The sequence below is a fragment of the Bombus pyrosoma genome, linkage group LG18 (assembly GCF_014825855.1).
Source record: "Bombus pyrosoma isolate SC7728 linkage group LG18, ASM1482585v1, whole genome shotgun sequence".
Taxonomy (NCBI): domain Eukaryota; kingdom Metazoa; phylum Arthropoda; class Insecta; order Hymenoptera; family Apidae; genus Bombus; species Bombus pyrosoma.
Genome location: NC_057787.1, coordinates 1,210,330 through 1,223,188, shown reverse-complemented (window position 1 = coordinate 1,223,188; position 12,859 = coordinate 1,210,330). Strand labels below are relative to the sequence as shown.

The 12,859-nt window shown below is 43.8% G+C and overlaps 1 protein-coding gene across 7 annotated transcripts in view; it reads right to left on the bottom strand.

Moving 5' to 3' along the window:
* The window catches only part of LOC122577273 (homeotic protein antennapedia-like), a 167,005-nt gene that overhangs the window by 90,261 nt on the left and 63,885 nt on the right, over positions 1–12,859 (bottom strand). Inside the window, exon 1 of one of the 7 annotated variants that reach the window (XM_043748495.1) lies at positions 4,278–4,568. The exons of 5 other annotated variants lie outside the window; for them this stretch is intronic. The gene's annotated coding sequence lies outside the window, so the exon portion shown is untranslated. Of the gene's footprint in view, positions 1–4,277; positions 4,569–12,859 lie in introns of those variants that run through there. One more of the 7 variants, XM_043748492.1, reaches the window with a different exon arrangement.

Here is a 12,859-nt window from a genome sequence, read left to right as displayed (position 1 = left end):
CTTATTTTTCACACGAACGACACATTTTCTTCTTGACAATTGTGTTGTGCCGGCGCGATTATTCTACCAAATGTCCAAATTGGACAAATCGTGAATGCAAAGTAATAAATAAAAAAAAAAAAAAGAAAGGACAGTTTCTTCGAACGCGGCATTAACATTGAAATGCATTTATATTTATCTCGCACAAACGTAATAGTATTACTTTTGCGTAGGTGTCCGGAAAAATTGACAAACGCATATATGCGTCCTTAGTCCAGACGCATATATGCGTCCTTAGTCCACACCGATGACTTTCGCCAGACGCATATATGCATCCATAGCACTCTAAGGGTTAAGCAGCGATATGTTTTCCCCTCCTATCTTCATTTTTCCCCGATGGTACAGAAAGAAGGGAGGAAACATAGAGATTTTTTTAAATCGATAAGTATTTGAAAAATAAGTCAACTTTGATACATTGTGTAAGATGTATGTGCTTGAGAAGGATATTGGTAGGTTTAATCCGGAGTAAACTGCTACAGGCAATTCAGCGAGGAGCACGATCAGTTGACTATAAAATGAGATGATAAATGATAGGCCAGGGCAAGAGTATACGAGTCAGGTTCGACAGGTAGTAATACTCCTCATGGATGCAGTAACTCATAAGCATCGAGGCGGGAGGAAATTGTGACGTGACGACAAAAAAGGATTGCACGAATGTAGAAGCGTTTTAAAGAAAGAGGAAAAAAGCTGGATCGTAAAAAGAGGCGTATAAGAAGAACGAAGAAAAAGGGAAGGAGAAGAAGAAGAAGGATCAACGACGACCAATTAGTCCACATAACCGTTTTTACAGGCACAACGATATATAAGTAACGTGGAAGAGCGAGAGATTTAATCGCCGCACAAACCGGGATGCCGGTTCGTGTCCGTTTTCTCACGCATCACGAACTTCCACCAAAACTATACAATGAGAAGTCGACACACCGCTTACGGAAGAACGCGATAAACTCGAGGAATAATCTTAATTAGTGGCTGAAAACACGTTAGGCCATTCCTCGTGCAAAACACGCCAATCCACGAGTATCTGAATTAATTTACTTCTCATTTGCGTTGTTCCTGTTTACATCGTAGTACCATTTCTGTGTGGCGTTTATTGCCGCCGTTCACCATAAATGACGAGCCAAATCATTATTACGGAAAGGACGGTCTACTTGCTACCTACCGCGCGCTTATTTGTAACTAATTTGAGAGAAAAACCATGGGGGGTGTTTCCCGACACCTCGGTTCCTTTTTCTTTTACCACGATAAAAAAGATACCATTCAGGAAAAAAAGACTATTCGTGTTCGTTACGAGTCGGCGAATCGTCGTTATCTGAAATCTCGCGCCAAGAATCATTGAGAAACGGCTATAATTTCCCGCACGAGTTCCCGTTTGCTTGCCGACTAGCGACACGCAGATACGACGGTCCCAATCGTTAAGAAATCGAATTTTAATCGAACCAGAAAACTAAACTGGTATCGATTTTTGCGAGAACAAGATCGGCAGAAAACTAAGACGCGAAGCTCAACCGGTTTGCCGGTTACACACGAGGTTGATACTTTTGCTAGCGGAGGCTTGCAAGACCGCCACGCAGCGGTTTCGCGCAATCGCGGTGCGCGCAACCGATCGCCGTGCAGATAAACGTGACACCGGTGTGTACCTCTTACACCGCGCCGTTCCTTTAACCGCGAGACTACGAAGCGCGGATTCTGTTGCTGAACATTTCGCGCGTCGCTTCTAGATCCGCATCATCGCGCCAGCGTGGCCGTTTTATCGCGCATTCGGCATCAAAAAATTGTGACCCGACAACTCGTTTATCGACCACCGCCTCGCCAACGATCTCTCGCCGCGGTTATCGAAAAATGTATTCTCCATGTAACCAGGGGATCGACCGAATCGTTCGCTTCCCTCTTGCCAATGCTTGGGCAGGAAAAAGATTCTGAGTCGCACGTGCGACGAAGGTCAAGCTGTTCCTATTTAACTTTTCTATCGCAACAATGTATACACAAGAGAAATTGTTTTATGGAACTTTCTAAAACTATCAATAACACATGAGTGTTTCTATTAGGTTATCCCAAAAATGCCTTTCACTATCTGCACGCAGCTGCTTTAGCCGGCCATGTTGGTATAAACATGAAACCTAACCTGTCAAATGTTTTGGTCTTTATCTTCGATCGTCTTGTAGCTGTCGTAGGACACGCTTCGTTTGTATTAAAACAAAAAATGTTGGGCATCTATTATTTTCTTCTAAAACGAAAGAAACTTTTAGGACAATCTAGTAGATTAACATTCTCAACATTCTCGTTGACATAAACTAGAAAGCACACACTCGGCTAGTGCCGAGTCCCATGACCCTGTCACCATGGGTCATACGCATATAAGATCAAGGCAATAACGATCGAGGCGCGATAAGGAAACACCGTAGCAAAGGCAGGAGTCATACGACAGGAGATAGAGGAGTAGCGTGGTCGAGCGAATAAACCCGGGAAGAAGTGGAAATAATTTTTAATGTTTCCGAGATTCGCATCTCGACTGCGTGCCGCTGCTTATCCAGCAGCCATCGCCGAGAATTCTCGCGGCTCACGAACGGGGGAATTTCTCTAATTTCCAACAGACTTGTACGTTCCCGTGTGTTCCCAAGCGTACAGGTCTCTTGAAAATTAGATGCGCGAAGACGACGTTGAAAGAGAAGAGGATCGCCAGCGTAGAAGGGACTGGCGGCAGGGTAGACGAAGACACATGACTTATACGCCTATTTCAGTTAATAATCCCGTTACGCCCGGTTCAGCCTCGCTCACGGCACATAATGGACGTGGCAGGAACCGAACCTGGAACCAAAGCCTCGCGTCGAGGGCGTAAAAGGGGAGAACTGTAAGGCCGGCTTGTCATCCGTCAACTGTCAGACGTCTGACCAATCCCGCACAACAGAACCAAGAATCGAGCAACCACCCACGGGGCCCGCAGGGCAAATTGCGCTTAGTCTCCCACCCATCCTACCTTTCACCTCCCTTTTCTTCTCTCTTCGCTCAACTAGTCAGGCTGCTATTTCTCATAGAGAAAGATTGCATTTACAGACGAATTTTTTTAGCAAAGACTAACCCCTCGCCTGGCTGGCTGCTGGTTTCGATAGACTCACGGGTTAACACAATGGATATGCGTCGAATATTCTTTGTTGGGAATTAATTGGTCGCTGCAAGCTAGCCATCGGTAGTAAATATTGTAATTTCGTGGTCCGTCTTTGTGGTACACAGGATGGAGAAAAGTAAGGGATACAATGATGAAACGATTCTAGTAGTGGGGATAACCGTTTGATGGCCTTGAGCGGCCAATTGATTCCGAGCAAAGTATCACCTGCCACATTCGCTCGATGGTGACAATACGAGAAATGACTAGGTTCGAAAAACGAGTACTGTTATACGATATTTCTAATACATTTCTGCGGGATTTGTTGAAGCCTAAGTGGCAAACCGAAAGAGTAAAGAAAAGAAAAAAGAATAGAGATAAAAAGAACCACTGTCAAACTGAAGCAATTTAGAAGCTGGAGGTGATTTATGGTCTCGGTCACAATGCACTGTTAGAATTCGTCCGAAAGCGGCACGATACCAAAAAATGAGGGTCAAGAAGCACGCGGCTACGATTCACCGTCGTGCACCGCTGGCTCGATGCCTGACGGATAGAAATGGCATTTCACTTTGGCACGACAGAAACGCGTATTGCCTGATATATCGGCACCGGGCGGAACGACCGTCGGCCATGGATCTAACTAGGAAAAATCCTTATTCTCACTCGCATACCATGGCTCCCTTGCGAGGACCGCGTCTCGTCGAATTCTCATGATCTATTTCGAGATAAGTATTCCGGACGTTCGGCGAGACTCAAAAGTGCCGGGCCCCCTTAGTCGGAACGTCTTTCGATGTCGTCCTTTTGCTTCGTTTCGATGGGCTCGCCCCCAGCGACAGAACAAATTGTAACCAACTTTTTGCCCCGTCGTGTCAGGGCCGGACTCTGAAATTTCCAACTTTCCAACGATTGAAACGATTCGGCCGGACCTTCTATTTACGCCATTTTACGGGGACATTTTAACGGCAATTATATTCACTTTTCAATCACGATCGAAACGCATTAGAAGAAACAAATGGCGTTTTTGTTATGCCGTCCAGTCGAATGTTACGAGTTAACGAAATAATTTACGTCGAAGGAATTAAATAAAAGAAATATAACTTAGGACGTTACCCAACTCGTTACGTAAACGTAAATATACCTCGCAAGTTATCAATGCGTCTTACATCGTCTTAGTCACGTGTACCACATCTGCGATCGAAGCACAAAATCTCGACGTCGATCTTGATCGCGCAAGCGACGCGACTCGACCATAAGTTTCCGCTTCCATCCATCAGGATTATCCTTGTCCGCCAGGAAATATCTACGAAACGTCTATGAAACGCGAATGAAAGACGCGAATGAAAGACGCGAAGGAATAGAAAACACGGCTGTTCACTGAACTAGGTAGACTCGAGGCATAGAGAACGAGCCGATCGCGGTGAGGTAACGGATCGAGACGCGCAGAAACACTGGCAGGATTATGAAGTGCGATGTTGATACGATGGCAGGCAGCGCCGGTGAAGGAGGAAGGAGCGCGAGGGCGCGCGCGGAAACACACCGACACACCTACACCTAGGCCTCCGGATATACCACACGAACACACCTATGCTAATGGAACCAGTCCATTTATTTTCGATGGAATCTTAGGAAAAATGCATTCGAGCTAATTATGCAAGTATATTGGTACCCCTATGGATCGATTGGTAAGTACGAGTACCGACAATGAAAAGATCTTCACGGTGAAAGAGAGCGGAAGTGCGTTCTGCAGAGGTGGCTAACTTGGGAAAAATTGTTAATATGCTTTTGATACTAAGGTATATGTCGGTTGATTAATTTGCCCGCAGCAATTACGCGCATCTGCGTGATGCAACGAACGATTAAAGTATATAAATGGTTTGCAATGCAGTGCAGTGGCATATGTAAACTACATAGCGGAGTTGTAAATTCTTCGTTCACGTTAAATGGTTACTCGAAGATAGAGGTATAAAGGTTATTATTAAAGTGTGATTATTAGAACCGCGGTTCTTGTTTCCGGTTGTAAAGCACGTAAGACACGTACGTTATAGTACGTTCTTATTATTTTCTTTTCTTTAGGAGAATGTTATCCGTGTTTAATACAACGTACCTACGTGTTTATATTAGAAACCTTTTATTATAGAGGAGGGGAAAAGTTATGTACGCGGACGACATCTCTCGTGTACAGTTGAAACTTCTAGGGAATATTTTACGTACGTTTGTGAACAGTTGGAGGCTGTTATAATTTGTGTTATAATGTAAAGAAATGTATGATTACGGAAGTGGCCTTGAACGGCCAATTTATTTCGGACAAAAAGCAGTTACCAAAAGAGCAGACAATGACTCGACCAACCATTTTAACCCCTTGCCTTTTAACATGGAGTCGCTGTCATGGCAGAGATTATATTTTTCGCTCAATTGAAACAGAGTGTATTCGTTACAAAATGTAATCTGAATTTCGACTTCATTGAAATGGGATGTCAAATTGATTAAATAAAGGGCCGAATGGAGAATCAGTGTGTACAAGTGTTCTTCAAGAAACTAAACTTATTAAACGAACATTAACTAAAGGAAGAATGGTACAAATATTTCTCCATACTAGTAGTGACATCTAGTGTTTTAGTGTTTGAAAATATACGGACATTTTTATTAACATTTAACTTCGACAACTATACTCCCAATCTAAAGGTTTTTATCACTTGTGCTATCTATTATGGGGTCTTCAAATACAGATAATGGACATTTCCAAATAATATCATCCAATGCAATATCATAACATTGAAGATTTGACAATCAGCTGAAGAAATCATAGGATAGCCAGTTAGGATACAAAGTCACATTTCACAAAACCACGGCAATCTTTATGCCATAGTTCCAGTAGAAACTTCAAATTCGAAGGAAGACTAAGTAGAATGAATTAGATTTGGACCGCAAACCAGATTCCACGATTCTCAACGACTTCTTCCCCGATCATTTCTCTGCAGGGCGAAAAAAAGCAAGGCTTTGAGAGGTCTTTCTGCCAGCTATTATGGTTCTCCTGGTCGGATCCGCAGCGTTTCTCGATTTCGGAACGATTGCAGTGGCCCACGCGTATATGCCGGTAATTACGAGCGGAGAAAGCTTTTAGCGTGGACGGAACCGTGAGCGATGCTGTACCGGGCACGGCGATCGTGTTAAAAGGAACACCGACTAATACACGGGAATGCGAAACGCGGAATAATGTATTGCCCCAGGAACGAGCGTGTTACAATGGTAACACGTTCCGACGCAGCGCGTGATATACTACGCGATGACGTGGACCTGGACGCGTACGCGTCGATCCCTGTGTCAGATAACATTCAAATCTTCCGCGCGTCGCGTCGCCAGGTTTCTTCCGCGATCGACCATCGGAAGAACCGATGCGTCGCAACCGTTGCGTTCACGGCAATACATCGCAAAACATCTATGCGATGCCATGAGGTGATTTTTTGTTACTTGCTGCGTTAAATGTTCTCCGAAGGGCTTTTTTACGATCGTGTTATCGCGCATAACGTCAGTTAACTGGCTGAAGGGATTCAAGTTTCGAAGTTAGGCAAGAGAAACATAATACGTATACCTACTGACGATACAATGTTAGTAAGAAGATTGACGCTACACTTGTTTCTGTATTATACGTGGAATTGTATACTATTCGCTGAGAAAGGGAGGGGGAAGAGAGAGATGGAAAAAAGGTAGCGTGTACTTGTCTATGCTGTGTATTGGTAGATAGCTTTAGTATTAAATATTTTTGATCATGTTCTATTGATGTTATATTTTGATCACGTAATATTCTAGATTGCGGATTATTCGTGTATTAAATTTCTATTATCCTATTTTAAAAGATTACGATGTTTGTCGCACGATTTTTAAACTTCGTTTCAATCCGCGCTGTATCTTCCTGCAAAATATTAGGTCCCCCGGAAAGTTTCTTTCATTTTATAAGGTAACAATCGATGTACATTTTCCGTTTTATATTATTTTATCGAATCACGTATGATTCATTTTGCTCTATCAAAACAAGGATCACAACGTTCGACAGGTTAGGTTTCATGTGTGTATAAAGATGCGTCGTTGTGAAAGACGTGTCCGCAAAGGAGAACCAAATACTAGGAATTTCTTTCTCATAATTTCGTAATTTTTACTTTGCGTTGGCCGGTGAAATTTGAATTAGGCTATCGCACAAGTGCTCTAAATAGCTACGTAGGTTTGAGTTACGGCGTACACGTTAAATAACAACTAAAAATGTAAAACTTCGTTATCAGCTTCAAAAAACAAATAACTACGTTCGTACGTAAATAAATAAATCATTACGTACAATGCATGTATGTAAATGTATATACAGTCAATAATGGGTCTGACATTGACCAAACGGAAGGTTGTTGCAGATAATTGCAGATATCTTAATTTCAGTTTTGCGGTTGAACGCCATCTTCTATACAATGAAGCGTATGTCATTATCGGAACAAGCAGTCGATCATCGTACGTTAGATGGGATAATCAATCGGTTGTAATGCGAACAAGCGTCGTAGGGCTGCTTATTATCGACAGCGGTTTCTTCCAGTTGCCGTGCAGAAAATGTAACCTGCATCGGCAAGAAATCAAACTCACCGTGGTCAGCCTGTTACCCCGACATCGACGGAGGCCGAAGTAATGTCTTGGAACGCGAACATAATATATCGCCGCGGAAATTGCAGCGTGTTGGTACAATGTTGCACTCTCACACCCCACGCCATCCGGGGTCACGTGTAACAAACGGCGCGATGCTGTGAACTAGAAACCTAATCGCCTCGCTCGATGGGCCCGAAATAGAATATTTCTCCTCTTCCAGTAAAAGAAGCTACATCATCTTTATCGATACGATTTCGAACGAGTATGCGCATAATTTTGGACAGCGTACGGTCGAGATAGCAACGAACATACAGCTAGAATTATATTAGAAGGATCGTTAAGCAAAATGTTAACAATTACTCGGGTGATATATAGGTGGAAGATTCAAATTTCCTCTTTGAATATTCAAATGTAAATACGAAAAAAGCAAACTAAAGATTTGAAGATTTAGATTTAGAGATTTAAATTGCACAAAGGATATAACCAAACAAACTACCCCGCTGGAGGTGACCATCCACGTGATATTTTTTAACAAATATTTAAGCTACAATATTTTACCAAATGTCCTGCTGGACAAACTGTAAAATTTAAATTCATATTGGGAAGTTCAAAGTGCACGTCCAAATTGAAATTGAAATTTAAAAACGTAAGCCATAGCTGAAATCGAAGTTTCAGGTTATCGTTCGAAGTTTGCGAAACTCTTTCGTTAAAACGTTATGCTCGAGACTTAACCAGTGCGACGCAATCCTTTGAAGTTCCCGATCGTTTTTACCGAGTATTCCCAACGATTGTATTCTTATGCCCGTAGGAGGTAAAACGCGCGGGCATTTCGCTCGGAGAACGGATGCCGTCAAACGGGGCCGTGCAGACATCGTGCGCGCGAATTCAAAGAACTTTCCCGCGATTTCATAGTGGCGGATCACGATATGGAAATATTTAGCGTTTCGTCGGTGTTCGATGTTCGACGTTCGACGTTCCACGTGAACGTGAACGCACAGGCAATCGATGTTTATGGATTTCCTTCCACACGTGCAACCAACACACGGCCGTGTGTCCCTCCCCTTACATGAAATCGCGTAGTTGGTAGCGGCAATTACGAATTGCGTGATTTGTGGCCGTAACTCGCCGCGACGGCGGCGTCGTGACGCTCCCAAGTTGCCTGCAGGTGGCCCGGCACCAACTTGCTTTTCCCTTCGTGGCGGCGGCCGCAGCGATGCTTTTTAAATGACGGAATATTACGACCAACCGTACCGAGTTTTTCCATGGAAATTACTGTCACGTGTGTCAATACCGCGAATTCATCAAATCCCAGCACGAAAGCCTGCCCGTCGTCAATCTACCGTTCCTCAACCCGATTTCAATTCGGTCTAGCTGATTAGATATACCGAGTTGTTCTCTGATAACGGTGCTCCTTGCATGCATCGCCGGGGCTGTAAGACGAATGCGCGTTTCGTTTCCTCGTATCTCGATATACAGCCTGTTTATTACACACCATTGGCATAAAACATTGGTGGAAATTTTGACGCTCTGCGGCCGACGTACAATCATAAAACACAAGAGAGGAGGTAGCATGACAGGCAACGCGTAAATAGGAATGCAGCTAACGTTCTCCGCTACTTTGTCACTCGGACGTTCGACGTCGATCGCTAAGAAACGCAAAACAATTAATGTCTTCTAACCCTTAGAGTGCTACCGACGCATATATGCGTCTGGCGAAAGCCATCGGCGTGGACTGACGCATATATGCGTCTGGCGGAAGCCATCGGCGTGGACTAAGGACGCATATATGCGTTTGTCGATTTTTCCGAGCACCTACACAGAAGTAATACTATTACGTTTGTGTGAGATAAATATAAATGCATTTCAATGTTAATGCCGCGTTCGAGGAAACTGTGTGTTTTTTTTATTTAATACTTTGCATTCACAATTTGTCCAATTTGGACACTTGGTAGAATTGAAACTGTCTTTGAGAGAATATTGGTCTACGGGCGAACTGTTGGAAAGCAATATTTTCCGCAAAATAATAGCACGAGATCGATACATTGTATTATTACAAATGTCGCACTTTAACGATAATAATACAGTAAATGACGATCGCACAACAGTAATCGCACAACTGAATTATTAACTTGTGTTATATTTACTAAATTTAGTTTTCTAGTTTACTACCCAAATTCTAGTAAATTGTAAATTTCAATGTTTATAATAAATAATTAATACTAAAAAATAACGCTCTTGAATCATTTAATCTCGCGCAAAAGAATTACTATAACTTTGTTACTCAGTCCACAGCGATCGTCAGCGCTGGCCGCGCGCCGTCCGTACGGACCGCATAGGCCCCGAGTATTCAGCACTCTAAGGAGTGTTCCATAACGAAGGGCAATATTTTCTCTGCACCTAGTGACGCGGCGCGATCAAACGTTTTTCGGGCATCGATACGGCAGCAGCACGAATTTTGGAAACGATCCAAGCGCTAGGAAGCGAGAAGTTTCTTCCACCTGTCGGTGAAACGGCTACGGCACAGCGATGGCAACGGCGCAGCGCACCGCCCGCTAGTATGGGGGCCAACTACTACTAATACGTACGATATACACACGTGTACGTACACCGTGTACACACAGACACATATGGCGAATTTAGAAAGTCACGGACAGCCTCTCTCACGAGCAGCGTCGCCGGCATCGTTCGATTTATTCGCCGACGCCATCGCTCGAACTCGGCTCTGCCGCTAATTGAAAAGCGGACAAATTAACACGGTGAATGGATCGTCGCAATTTATAATGTCGCGGTTGCCGCTACGCCGCCGGAACGAGAACGCGATACCGGGGGTCGAGAGCGCCGCTGCGGGTTATCGTGAACACCAACGAAAAGCCACCGATAAATGCCAGTCCGTGGAATGCCAGCGTTTTTCTTTATTTCTTCCCCAGGCTTTTTTTTATTATATCGTTTCGACGACTTCCGCGTAGAAATTTTTAAAACCGGTTATCTCCAGCTTCGATGAAGAAATTTCATTAGATAAGGGAAACGTTGCGGTACATTTCAGAAATTTCACTTTTAAGTAGGAACAATGGAACGAGCGAAACGTTCAACATTATCGAAGAATTGGCCGTTATTGTTGCTGTCCATTTAAGAGCGAAACTGGTAGACTTCACTTTCTGTAAATTTCTCATTATCCAAGTATGTATATACATACATGATTGTATAGTATATAAGAACAAATGACTTACTTCTTGCTTCGTTTGTCGTTAAACAAGTACTAAAACACATTTAAAAAAATAATATCATTTTCCTCTACTTGACAATTTATGGAACAATCGATGTACCTTCTAACTGAACCACGAAAATACCTTCGCGTGTTCTGTTACTTTTCCACCCGCACACCAAAACCTCTAAATCTTTTTTTCTTTCTATTTCTAACAAATCTTTCTGGAAGATAAAAAAAAAACCTCAAAGAAGAAAGCTATTTAAAAAGAAGAAGAACGATCGCACCCTACCGCCACGCTCACCTTGCAAGGTAGAGTTTCGTGTCTCGCCGGCTCGCAGAAGCAACACGAATGGCATAGAACAATGGAAACGGTGAAACAGAAGGACAGATTCGTGGTTCGGAGGAACGGGGAGTCTCCGCCGTACGAGCGAACTGGCCCGTTAATGCGAGCCGTGCAACAAATACACAGGCGATGATTATCGAACTCGATTTGAAGGGGAGACAATAATTATAATGATTATATTGGAGCTGGAAGGTAGGCGGCCGGCGGCAAATAAATTACGGGTCTGCTCGCTGCGTGCGCTCCACATAGCGGCATAGGCGCGTTCGATAGATCCGTATCTGACCGTTCTGTTCTCGATAGAGAGCGCCACCGCAGCTGTTGGCTTCCGCAATTTTTTATCGGCATTAATACGGCCATGGCGAATGCACGTACTGTTGACGCGCGTCCTGTCTACCGAGCGTAAATACATTTACACGCCGGTAATTACGTTGTCGGATAAGTTCGCGGCGGACCAATGAAATAGAAGGATCTTGGTCAACATACTCCCACTATCAGAAACGTCGCTACTATTCACTCGATGAATCTCAATCGTCTCTCAATGTCTCAATTCTCTCACCTTTATTCAAACTCCATCGTCCATGGTTTAAGACCATCCAATTTATAAACGTCAGACTTCTTTCTACGGCACCTAGTTTTTATAGAAGAATCCGTGTAGAAGATTCTTATCGAAGGGTATAAAAATTACAGAGAATATGCGATATAAGTGGTCGCGAACTACGATATTTTCAGACGAGCCGCTCTAACGTTGCGCCCTCCACACGCAACGTGAATATTCAATTTCTCCGCAGAGCCGTATACGCGGCCACTCGGTCGACCTTCCATTCTATACATCGAACAAGATTCACTGTCATATATGCCGTCGTAGGATACATATTGCAGAATATTTCGAGTTAATTGAAACAGGAAGGACGGCTGCATTCACAATGAGCGTTATAGGCGATTAAGCGGAACCGGAGGCGGTCGCGTGGCCATGCCAAAAAGCGGCATTTTTAAGCAGCGCATTCGGTTAAAGGCAACGCCAGCATCCGGGTGATCCCGTTCGTCGACCAGTTCGAACATTCCTACCAGCATTCCAGCATCGATTACTCGTGGACACTCCGATTGCTGGGCGATAGCCTCTCGCGATCACTCCTATCTGCTCCGCGCGGAACGCATCTCGTAGAATATGCAGCCAACCTGCCGCCAATGTGTCTTCCCTGTGGATATTGTGTAGCCTTCCGCAGGACACCTAATTATACGATTGTCCTTTGCTAGTGAGCGTCGAGATATCGCGCACCGCGAACAGTTTAGTCTCGCGTCGGGCCAAGCGATTTCTTTCATCTTCCTCTTATTCTTCCTCCTCTTCCTTCTTTCCAGCTTTACAACCGTTTCTTGCACTTTTCGATTCGCACAAGCGATTATCTCCTCGCCTGGTGTTTCTCTTTTATCTTTTTCTGTATCCCTGGCATCCTTCTTCCTTCCATTCTTTCCTTGATCTTCTCACTTTGTCCTTTGAATTTCAACACATTAGGTTCTGACTAAGGTACGAACTAATTTTGTTAATTTACATGAT